The sequence below is a fragment of the Atractosteus spatula genome, unplaced genomic scaffold (genome assembly GCF_055471065.1).
Source record: "Atractosteus spatula isolate fAtrSpa1 unplaced genomic scaffold, fAtrSpa1.hap1 Scaffold_31, whole genome shotgun sequence".
In the NCBI taxonomy this organism is placed as follows: Eukaryota; Metazoa; Chordata; class Actinopteri; order Semionotiformes; family Lepisosteidae; genus Atractosteus; species Atractosteus spatula.
Window position 1 is genome coordinate 165,711 of NW_028296859.1, and position 11,242 is coordinate 176,952.

The 11,242-nt window shown below is 40.8% G+C and overlaps 4 pseudogenes; all 4 read right to left on the reverse strand.

Moving 5' to 3' along the window:
• Positions 1-420: 420 nt before the first annotated feature.
• LOC148807426 (5S ribosomal RNA) lies at positions 421-539 on the reverse strand (annotated as a pseudogene).
• A 7,219-nt stretch (positions 540-7,758) lies between these two features.
• On the reverse strand, positions 7,759-7,877 carry LOC148807427 (5S ribosomal RNA; annotated as a pseudogene).
• Positions 7,878-8,414: 537 nt separating this feature from the next.
• Positions 8,415-8,533, reverse strand: LOC148807428 (5S ribosomal RNA; annotated as a pseudogene).
• A 537-nt stretch (positions 8,534-9,070) lies between these two features.
• On the reverse strand, positions 9,071-9,189 carry LOC148807429 (5S ribosomal RNA; annotated as a pseudogene).
• Between the last annotated feature and the right edge of the window lie 2,053 nt (positions 9,190-11,242).

Sequence of the window (11,242 nt, forward strand, 5' to 3'; positions counted from 1 at the left end):
AAGTGTTAAAATAATTGAATAAGACATTTAGCAGCGATAACTTATAAGCACGAGCAAAAATTGATCTTTATAACGCTTATAGATTTTAACAATATAACAGACTTTACTAAAATGTTTACTTTTAAAATAAATATTACATCACAACATGTCCACACCCAGGCACCTGCCGTTAAAGGTTATGGGATGTAGAGATACAGTATATAAGGTTCATGATAAGAATAAATGGCTGGCGATAAACCTTTCCTCGATCCTTTGCGGACTTGTAAAACTGTTCATGATCAGAATAAAAAACGCTCACGCTAATACACAAGCACCCGTGTCTCGCCAAACCTGACAAATAAACAGACGGAAAAGCCGCACTGCACGTGTGAACAGGGGAATGAGCGAGCGAGCGGGGATAGGGCACCTCCTGCGCTTAAGAGCTTACAGCACCCGGTATTCCCAGGCGGTCTCCCATCCAAGTACTAACCAAGCCCATCCCTGTTTAGCTTCAGAGATCAGACGAGATCAGGTGTGCTCAAGGGGGTGTGGCCATAAGCGAGAGCAAAGCTCGCTGGCACCCTTCTTATAGAGAGGACCTTTTACGACGCTGCTTTTTTTCCCTTGCGTTTTTCTCTTCTTCCCACGTTCTCTCTCTTCACTGCCTTCGTCCCCGCTCTTTTTCACTTCAGCCTTTCACTCTTGCTTCCTTCCAATGAGGACGGAGCTGCGGGAGAAAGGGCGCTATAGAGGATCTATGCAGACTTGTAAAACTGTTCATGATCAGAATAAAAAACACTCACGCTAATACACAAGCTCCCGTGTCTCGCTATACAGATGCAGCCATTCAAAATGGGTGAGGTATTTCGCGGCATACCCCGGTGGGCGTGTCGCAGTATCACGCGGTATGACGCAGTTAACGTGGTGTCACGTGGTTAACTATCCGGCGTCGCCTTGTAAAACCGCCAGGGGGAGCTTAACCTCTCATGTACAGCATTTGAGCTGTGTATTACAGCATGTTAATCATCAGTCATTAAAATGTTGGTATATTTTATGAAAGCAAGATTGCTCAGTTGGACAAAAGTACACAACCTACCTTTATCAGAAATATTTATGCATCAAAGCCTTTACTGAAGATATTACTAATAGTATTAATAATGGATGACTTTGGACAAGCTGTATACTCAAAGTATAATTTCTTTAGCACATTTGTACAAGCACTTGGAATCTGTCCAAGCCATACTTTGTCAGGCATTTTGTTTTACTTCAACGGGCATAAAAACTTCCTTGCTTTTAACAGGGCGTTTCATAATTTCTAACTACGAAAATGATTTAAAATGCGACACCTATCATTCAACTAGAGCTTAAAATATCACAAGGATCCTCAAGAGCACAGCAAAGAGTGTATTAAAAGACACTTGTATTTATCAACGCTTTCTTTTCCGTATACCAGATTTTATGGAACCACTTCAGAGGGGTGTCAGCCAGTCAGATTCCAGGAATCGGCACTTTAAAGGAAAAATACACACCGGTATTCCATTTCTCCCTAACGATTTTAAGCATCGAAGTATTTAACTAGCATGTGAAATAGCGTGTGAAAAAGTGGTAGTTTTAAGCTTTTCTGCTAATATAATATGGAATCGCGTATCTAAAGAATTTAATAACGGTATTCGTGTGCTGCGACAGGGCTGTGTAGGGCTGTTTTGCCTGCCTGTCCATGCGAGCTGTCTTGTAGCCGACTGGTCTAGGTGCGTGACTACCAGCTGGCAGGTTGTGTGTTTGAATCCAGCTGGTGCTGGACTTTTCATTTAACAAACATTTCTTCGAAAAAATAGAATAGCGATATTATGGACAATCAATTGACTTTTATATTTCAAAATATCGCAACATGATCGATATTTGCGATATTTTGAACATATCTTCCCTTCTGACAGCGGTTCCTGCTTCTATTGTGTGTGTGTGTGCAACAGAGTAAATTTTTATAGAGAAATGGAGGCTGGACAGTATGCGTTACAATATAAACATTTATATTGATTTAAATCGTGTTCTGATTTAAATCGCAAACGCGTGTTTAATTATATGTGTTTTATATATTTTAATCATAATCAGGCTAATGCAACATAAATTGATACAGTATCTTTGTCTTCTAAGTATCTTAATAAACTTTCAGCATAGCTTTCTACCCATCAAGATTTATATTTCTTGGGATTTTGGGAACAAACGTGGAAGGATTAGATTATAATCGTTTTTATTTGTCAAATACGTGATTGTATTTCTGAATGTTATGTGACACCTACATTAGTTCACTGCTTTAAATACATCGAATTAAGAAAGTTATGTGTAGCACTTTAGATCTTTTTTCTGAACCAGGGAAAATCTGATCATGTTTCTCTATAACAATAATAAAAAACTTTATTTTACATATCGCCTTTAAAAGTGGCATCTCAAAGCAATACAGTAGATCGAAAAACAGTTAAAAGGGACCAAATTAAATACCAGACAATCGCAAACGCGTTTTCAATAAAATTATTTTATTCATTCAGCAGTTTGTGAGAGGGACATCCAGCAGGGAGAGACACACACACCGGTTTTCATTGACAAAATTGTTTTTTTTCCAATTCCTCTTGTCTAACAGGAATGTTTTGTTTGTGGACAGACTGTTAGACAAGAGGAAAAGACCGCCTCCTCCTACGAAGCATTAATCGCGTATCTAAGGAAAATTGCAGTATACCTTTGTTCATGCACATCATTATACAGTACAGTATCTCAATTTGTATTTTGATAAAAAAAATCGTTTGCCCAGCCACTACTGTTGTTATTGTTTTTATCCTGTAAAGCATTTCCTTTTTCTGCGTTTTCCATTTCCTTTTTCTGATCACTCGCTTTCTGGATACACATCTCACCTGTCCTGTTCTTTGTTTTCCTGGTTTGCTGATTATGCCTGCTGCGGTCCACTCCTACCCTCACACCTAAAGAATACTATTTTAAATTTCTTGGCGCAGTTCATTAACCCTTGTATGTGCTGTCCGCGCCCAAAATGCAATTAAAAAAAAGTCAAAAACCGCGCTCAAAATGCAATTTAGAGCTTAATAAGATACACTCCACAGGCAAAATTAAAGACAAAATTAAAGACGATTAAAATCTGTAATCCTTCCACTTGTACTGTGAGTCATCGGACAGTTTCTGCTTTGTGTAAGGATGGTGAGAAAGCTGTGCTCAATGTATTTAAGGGACTTAAAAGTAAAAGGAGATGCTTCATACTGCTTGACTAATTTTAAAAACCAAGTTATAAATGCAGACGCTCCCTCGGTGCCGCGCCGGGTGTAAATATCAAAGTATACATTCCCAACAAGAATTGTACCCATCTGTCATGCAAATAAAACACCTTGAATTGAATTGAATTGAGGGAGAGAGGGGGGTAGTGGGACAGAGATACTGTAGACAGACTCAAGGCAAATAAGATACTTATGGGTACGCAGGCATTCACGACAGCAACATACGAAACGTTTGCACGTACTGTATAGTTAAGTTATTACTTGGTTTTCAAAGTGCAACGAAATACAATATTGTTGTTGCTGCTGTTCTGGTTGTTTTTATCCCGTAAAGCGTTTTGAGAAGCCACCTTTAAAGGCGATATATACTGTAAAACCGCTGATTCTTATGGAATGTGTTCCGCAGGAGATTCAAATTTTTATTTATTTATTTTTTAATCGCGTATCTTAGGAAATCTCAGTATAACTTTGTTCATGAACAGTGGCATGTTACATTATCATTGGTTTTTTTAACAAGGCTCGCCAGCTAATATGAATCGAAACCTGTCTTGCTAGCTTTTAAAGTCGTGCATGTGTAAACTGTACTAGAGGGCATGCAAGTTACTCTGCCCCTTTCAGCTGCAGGGAGTCCCTCTGCTGCAACACACAGCAGACAGAACGGGAGACTATTGCCTTTCATATCTGACACCAGTGAAGTAAAAGGGGTGTCTAAAGGGGTGATTTCAGACTACATTTTAGTTACTTTATTTTGTTTACTTTTAACATTTCTGTAATTTACAGTAGATGTCACAATAGAAGCCCGAAGCCTATTATACTCAGTCTAGCCTTGGATCCTCTGAGTCCCATGACTCAGTCTTGTCTGCTTTCCTAGAATAAAACCAGTTAAGTCTTGTGTACTATGCAATTTATATTTTCCGATTCCATGCATTCCCTTAATGTTTAGAGTTTACTATATTCTCCAGACTCAAACACATAAGTACTAATAGCTCTGTCCCTTTAGGAGACTCTTTGCAGTACTGTGTCCCACTACCCCCATGAATTCTTTAGGTTGGGTCTAATATTTTCCAGTAATATACAGAATGGGATACAAAATGCTGTCAGGCAGGTAACAGAAAAGAGAAAAATATAAATATTTCCATTTTACAGACGTTCACACATTTATAACATTTTGGCTCAATAAAAAGCTAACCCAATAATTTAATGTGATAAAGTATAGTTTGGATGTTTATACATTCATGTTAATCGTATTCTTGATTCATTTCAATAAGTGTTCATGTTTCATTTGCTAACTTAGAGCATATTGTGCAATGAAGAATAAAATAGCTGCATGACAAGTGACTTCCTTCTCTCAGTGGAAATTAAAAGGTAGCCTGATAAATTATAATAAGACAGTAAGAAAGGTTCCAATCAGGAGGAGACAATTCTTTCCATTTTTTTTGTTTGATTGCTGGTAGCAAACTGATCTGAGGATCTACTCCAGCTCTTTCTCTTTTTATCATACAGTAGATTTTATTTTCTTGCTTTCTGAAACACAATATAACAAAAAATAACCTCACAAACTCAAAGAAAAAATCCTTACTCCCCCCCCTTCCCTTGGCAGTACTTCCTCCCATGCTTTTAACTAAGGGCATCTAAAATACTGTCAAACAGCTACAATGGTATCTCTGTACAAGGCTTTGACTGTGTCAATCACAGCACCTACCATTCCCTTACCAGCAACAACATGGATTCTAACACTCAGACATTAAAAAAAGTCAGGCCAAGAGAGAAAATACCGAGCTTTACAACATGCGGTACCAGTAACATTTTACCCACAGTAGACTCACCAACCAGATGTGTTTCAGTTTCTGTGATAAGCCTAGATTAATCATATCCTCTCCTCTAGTAGGAGCACCAAGTGTAAACATGTAATGCCCCTATTAAAAATAATGGCAAAACAGAAGTTCACTCTTTCTAGAACATACCTTCCTATGGACACTCCTAAAATGTATAAAATAGTGTCCACAGCATCTCATAATAGAGGCAAATGGGGAACTACAAACTCATTTCATACAATGCCATCCATGAGGGGTTAAATACACCCTGAGAGAAATTAATTTCTGGATAATTCAACGGCTGTGATTTCTGGAATATGTATTATCCCAAATATTTTCAAAAGAAATTGAATCATTTCAATTAATCTGTGCCATTCAAGTACCTGCTCCAGACAGTAACCACTGCTAAGGGTTTATATGAAGCTTGCATTAAAAGACTTTAAAAAAATGTCATGTTCCCATAAAAAAGTCATGCCTTGGAGTATAGACCCCCAAAGGAATGCCATAGACTCAAACTGCAAAATAAACACATACAGAAAGAAAGTATTTGTATTGTAATTGCAAATCCTGGTATGAGTGATTGGTATGACTTTCCTCATTACAAATCTCTTATTAGAATTTAAATTTCTCTGTAACTCCAGGTCAGAACAGAGAAAATGTAACTGCCTTAAGGAGTTTACGATTATGAAAAATAGAAGGATAAGCATGATACGTATGTCTTCTGTCATTTTCTAAGTCATGTTACTGAGCACCAAATCTTATTGAGAATATGAATCCATTTAAGGTTTATACCATTAAAGTAAAGGTTTATTCCATGCTGAAAATGTTTGTACCAGACTTTTTTGAGGCCTGTTTAATTGTGTCTGAAGTCTGATGTTGTAAATTTTATTGTTAAAAAGATCCATGAAAATGTCACTACTAAAGTTAGCTGGTACTGTTGGTATTGTAAGTGGCAAGTAGAGCTCATATTTTAGATTTTGTGTAGTTGCTAGCGTTGAACTCTGTGTTGGATGCACATGAATTGAAGGAATGGGCAAACATAGCTGATGCGGATCCACAGAGCCAGCATATTAAGATGTTTATAATTAGAGGCAATTTGTTTAAATAACTAGGTATGGATACTGATGTGCAAGAGAGGTGGAAAGGCTGTTTCCTTAAGCCAGCACTATAAAATGTTTTATTCTCAGTGAGATGCTGCCATTTCATAGTGGGTTTCTAACACTGTGTATAGTTCCATCCACACAGTGCCTTTACTTCCATCCATTTCTAATCTCTTTATCCAGTACAGAGGATTTGGAGCCTATCCCAGTAAGCGACGGACACAAGGCAGAATACACCCTGGACATAGCGCCAGTCCATCACAGGACAGACAGACACAAACACACACACACCAGGGCCAGTTAAAATCTAACCTCAGAACCTTTCTTTTCAGAAGACTTAGTGTCTGTATCTGCTTCATTTTCTAATTTTGGTAGCACCTCTAACTGCTTGTCTTTCTTACATGCATTTACTTTGTAATCTGTGGTCCTTTTATCTGTTTTTACATCTACTGTATTGCTTTGAGATGCCACCTTTAATGGTGATATATCAAATAAAGTTTTTTATTATTGTTATAGGGAAACATGATCAGATTTAAAAAAATCTAAAGTATACTAGTTTGTCACTCTTCTCATTCCCTTTGCTAAATGACTTTTCATACTAATCTGATCAATCTAACTGCCAGTTTTCTGTGCTTTCTCTATCCTGCTAGATTTGCAATTATTCTGAAAATTTTCATCTTGAAATAACTCATTTCTAAATACCTTTTTCACTGTTAACATCTTGCAGCAACTCTGCGACAAAATATACACTCTGACAGTTCATCCTGCTACCAACATTAAATAAAACAAATCTTAAGATTTCTATATTTATGTCTTTATTTAGTGGTTTCATTAGTGACAAAGGCTAAACTTTCTTGGAAAAATGTCTTTTATGTGTTGCGGAAAAAACTGACTCGCTTTAACAAAATATGTTTACAAATCCTTTCACCTGGCATTTTCGTAGTTAGAAATTATGGAACGCTCTGTTAAAAGCAAGGGAGTTTTTATGTCCGTTGCAGTTCTTTTGCAACATGAATATAATTATATCGTTATTAATTTCTTGAGATACGCGATTCCATATTATATTCCCTTTTAATCAAATTCTAAAAGTATGCTTGTTGACTACGGTATCGCGTTAGTAAAAGACTTCGATGCTTAAAATGTTTAGGGAGAAATGGAATACTGGTGTGTATGTTTTCTTTAAAGTACCGAGACCAGCCATATACTGTATGTTTAAGTTCCAAAATTAATATCGTTTATGGACTTCACACCCGTTGCAGTATGCTCCTATTCTTTTTATGCTCAGCTACTAAGATTTCCCTTCAGTGGTAAAATTCAATATCTACAACGGGCACAGCAAAGACGTTTACTGTAAGTCTTTCTACGACAGACCAACGGACCACGAGTGCCCCTGTTGGTCAACCAATCACGTACTGCGGTGCCACGCGTCATCTTGCGTCGCACTGAGCGACGCCACCTGCGGTACGTGTCTGTAACGCGCACTTTGAATGGCTGCATCTGTAGCTGACAAATAAACAGACGGACAAGCCGCACTGCACGTGTGAACAGGGGAATGAGCGAGCGAGCGGGGATAGGGCGCCTCCTGCGCTTAAAAGCTTACAGCAGCTGAAATTCCCAGGCGGTCTCCCATCCAAGTACTAACCAGGCCCATACCTGTTTAGCTTCCGAGATCAGATGAGATCAGGCGTGCTCAAGGGGGTGTGGCCATAAGCGAGAGCAAGGCTCGCTGGCACCCTTCTTATAGAGAGGACAGCTCCGTCACCTCTTTTACGACGCTGCTTTTTTTCCCTTGTGTTTTTCTCTTCTTCCCACGTTCTCTCTCTTCACTGCCTTCGTCCCCGCTCTATTTCACTTTAGCCTTTCACTCTTGCTTCCTTCCAATGAGGACAGAGCTGCGGGAGAAAGGGCGCTATAGAGGATCGCTGTGGAGAGCTGCTGCTGTGCTTTGACATCTGAGCTCTGTGGAAAACGATCTCAATACAATTCTGAAAAACGCGACTCCCCGAACGCCAGCCGAACAAGTCTCCACAGCCGAAGCGCTGTGTCTCTTTTCAGCTGGCGATAAACCTTTCCTCGATCCTTTGCGGACTTGAAAAACTGTTCATGATCAGAATAAAAAACGCTCACGCTAATACACAAGCACCCGTGTCTCGCCAAAGCTGACAAATAAACAGACGGACAAGCCGCACTGCACGTGTGAACAGGGGAATGAGCGAGCGAGCGGGGATAGGGCGCCTCCTGCACTTAAAAGCTTACAGCACCTGGTATTCCCAGGCAGCCTCCCATCCAAATACTAACCAGGCCCATCCCTGTTTAGCTTCCGAGATCAGACGAGATCAGGTGTGCTCAAGGGGGTGTGGCCATAAGCGAGAGTAAGGATCGCTGGCACCCTTCTTATAGAGAGGACAGCTCCGTCACCTCTTTTACGACACTGCTTTTTTTCCCTTGCGTTTTTCTCTTCTTCGCACGTTCTCTCTCTTCACTGCCTTCGTCCCCGCTCTGTTTCACTTCGGCCTTTCACTCTTGCTTCCTTCCAATGAGGACGGAGCTGCGAGAGAAAGGGCGCTATAGAGGATCGCTGTGGAGAGCTGCTGCTGTGCTTTGACATCTGAGCTCTGTGGAAAACGATCTCAATACAATTCTGAAAAACGCGACTCCCCGAACGCCAGCCGAACAAGTCTCCACAGCCGAAGCGCTGTGTCTCTTTTCAGCTGGCGATAAACCTTTCCTCGATCCTTTGCGGACTTGTAAAACTGTTCATAATCAGAATAAAAAACGCTCACGCCAATACACAAGCACCCGTGTCTCGCCAAAGCTGACAAATAAACAGACGGAAAAGCCGCACTGCACGTGTGAACAGGGGAATGAGCGAGCGAGCGGGGATAGGGCGCCTCTTGCGCTTAAAAGCTTACAGCACCTGGTATTCCCAGGCGGTCTCCCATCCAAGTACTAACCAGGCCCATCCCTGTTTAGCTTCCGAGATCAGATAAGATCAGGCGTGCTCAAGGGGGTGTGGCCATAAGCAAAAACAAGGTTCGCTGGCACCCTTCTTATAGAGAGGACAGCTCCGTCACCTCTTTTACGACGCTGCTTTTTTTCCCTTGCGTTTTTCTCTTCTTCCCACGTTCTCTCTCTTCACTGCCTTCGTCCCCGCTCTATTTCACTTCAGCCTTTCACTTGTAGCGGCAATGGTTGTTAATAAGACAGAATTAAGTGTTGCTGTGCTTTTTCAAATGAGGCCCCATCTCTCTGTTCATCTCTGTGGTGCAGCCACAGAGAAACTATTCATGCAGATGATTTAAAGATGTTTTCTTTTGATAAGGGGCAGCTCCCAAATGGGGATGCACTTAGCTAAGCCTAGCTATCATGATCAATGGTCATCCATTGGCGCCTATCTGTCTAGGGTGTGCCAGATGGACATCTGGACTGCATTCCTAAGTGTCAGGAGTAAGTGACTCACATCTCACCTTGATCAACCAATCAGGGACTGGTAGGGCCGAGTAACCCACGTGGGACTCTGATGCCCATGGAACTTTCAGCCAATGAACGAGCTGAAGTTCCTCCAGGTAAAAACAGGCAACACAGAGGGCCTGAGAGACTATTTCCTGGACTTTACTAAAGGGAATTCAAAGGAGAATTCCAGGGCAGGACGGCCCAGGAGCAAAAGGCTCCCAAGGGCAGGACATTCTCGCAGCGCGCCTCCTGACCATCCTAAGACTCAGCCCGGACAACCACTGTGTCCGAGTGCCAGAACTTTCCTTTGTTCTAAGAGTCTAGAGCGGAGCTTGCCAGAAAGTAACCAGAGGATCCACTTGAGGTAAGCACCAGCAGCAAGCCTTGTGAACAGGTCGGAACTGTGGACAGCTGAATCACTATTCAGAACTAGCGCTTCATCAGGAATGAACTGGTCCTCTTCCTGACTTGCTGGGACCCACAGTCATCTTTTCTCCTGTGCACAAACTTTGCCAGTTAAAGCCAACACTAACTAGCCGGTCAGTGAGCATCTGCAGCACAGCACAGCCTGGCACGGAGCCAGAGAGCCCGCAGGAGATCTGAATCCCCAGAGACTGGATGAGTATTCAACTTCAATGCATTACAGCTTGAGAATTCAATTGTTATCCCAACCAGTTGATATCAATTTTATTCCTAAGAGTTATGTACTTGTTTTCAGAATCTAATGTAGAAGTTGTAACCAAGTTCACTTTATGAAACGGTCTAAATGAATGATATACTGAACGTATGTTCTCCTGATATATGTAACATTTTGTAACTGATTGTATATATACCTTTTGTATTCTGATAACCCTCTCGTTAAGATCTGTTAGGTTTATATGCATATTTTATGTATTAATTAATGTATCCTCGTGTATTAGTACCCGTGTGTGTGTGTTGTTTGAGTTATATTGCATGGTTGGATTCTAAGGCCATCAAAACAATCATTTTGTGATTTACGGCTACAATTAATAAATGTCCCCGTACATGCCCAAACCCTACAGAGCTGGTGCCTTCAGAGAGCACACTACATTTATTGGCGTCCCTGGACGGGCTATGGTAAGACTGAAATGAGTCAACCAAGCGGAATAATTCAATATAAAACACCACGGGTTTCATACTCGACAATACAGTGTGCTGAAAGCCGAAAGGAAAAAAGTTCCCCTTGCTCTTTAAGCAGTGCTTGATTGTTTTGTGATCTTTTGCGATCTACTGGGTTGATTGCATACTTGATCTTGTGGTTTTCTGTGGTAGAACTGTGATTTCGTACTTAAAAGTAATACTCTTTAAGTTTAACGATGGTTGCTAAAAGGTCTGAATTCGAGTCGCTATTAAGGACTCTCTCTAGCAGCGACAGGTCTGACCATGATCTCCGTCATATCTCCGTCAGCGGAGAAGCTAGGAGAATAAACCTCCATTCTCTGAGAGTGAAGGACTAGTGACAAGTGAAGGAGATGGAGAGATTTGACTCTGCAGTGTCAGAGAATAATATCGAGAGTTATATTCAAGACCTCAGGTATACCCTGCAGTACCTGCCAAACGCCACAGAACAGGAGAAAGTGTTTCTGGTCAGGAAAACTAGCAG